We start from the raw sequence: 1,067 nt of genomic DNA, 5'->3' as shown, positions 1-1,067 counted from the left end.
CAATTCTGGGCTTGGTGTTGCCACAAACACTTCAACATGAAAAATATCTTCTACAGATAATACAAAACTTGGGATCCAAAATAAAGATCCCGGTGCCATGATCGGAATATGCTCCCTCGGTGACCAGCACGATTGTCATTCTGTGAATGTTGGCTCGTTTTATTTCAGGAATAAGAATATCACAGACGCCGAATAGGTAAGTTCAACCTTTAATTGCAGATACCAAAATAATACAAATCAATCACAGGCCAGCAAAGATAACAAAGATACACCGAAACCCCGGAGGAAGAAATGGACCACAAAAGATAATAGACTGGTAGTGGAATGCTATTCGAGAAGAACGAGTGCATCGGAAACGGATGAAAGAGTTATGGGTCCTGTCTACTGACTACTCTGCAACGGAATACAGAATTGCACACCAAGCGAAACTTATTCTCAACTAAGGTTGGTTTTAATATTTAGAACTAATTCAAATACAATGAAAGAAGGAACAGACGCTCTTTATCTGTGCCTAAATCAAAACGTGGATTCCATGAACAAAGCTTCTTTCTTAGAACTGCACGCCTGTGGAACTCTGTTCCGTCTGCCTGCTTCCCACCTGACTACAACTTAGATGTGTTCAAGTCCAACGTTAAAAAATTCCTAATGAACCGCCCCCTTAAGTAAACACTTCATCAAATCTCCACACTAACGTAATGTACTTGCAATAACTCTTATCTCTGAGTGGCTTCCGGGCCTTGATAAGTGGTGACCACTGTGTAAAAAAAAAAAAAAGACGAAGAAACACCTAGAATCATTACATATAAATGGATCTGTAAATCTTGAACGATGCAAACGTGGAGACCGAGATCAATGAAACAAGAGAAACAGAGAAAAATGAAGCAGTTGAAGTAGAAATCCAAAATGTTCAATTTCAGAAAATTGAAAATATAAAGAGACCACTAGAAACAATGCCGAGCTCAGCGGAGAGCACATACAGCACCTGGTATTCTCAAATGGTCACCCATTTTAGTACTGACCAGGTTCAACGTTGCTTAACTTCTGTGATCTGACAGGAACCGGTGTGT

General features: G+C 39.9%; 1 pseudogene; it reads right to left on the bottom strand.

Moving 5' to 3' along the window:
* Nucleotides 1–970: 970 nt before the first annotated feature.
* Nucleotides 971–1,067, bottom strand: part of LOC145285029 (5S ribosomal RNA) — a 118-nt pseudogene continuing 21 nt past the window's right edge.

Source organism: Euprymna scolopes, chromosome 1 (genome assembly GCF_053919585.1).
Source record: "Euprymna scolopes isolate OS-2025 chromosome 1, ASM5391958v1, whole genome shotgun sequence".
Classification (NCBI taxonomy): domain Eukaryota; kingdom Metazoa; phylum Mollusca; class Cephalopoda; order Sepiida; family Sepiolidae; genus Euprymna; species Euprymna scolopes.
Note: the sequence above shows the minus strand (reverse complement) of the source record. Positions and strands in the feature narration are given on the sequence as shown.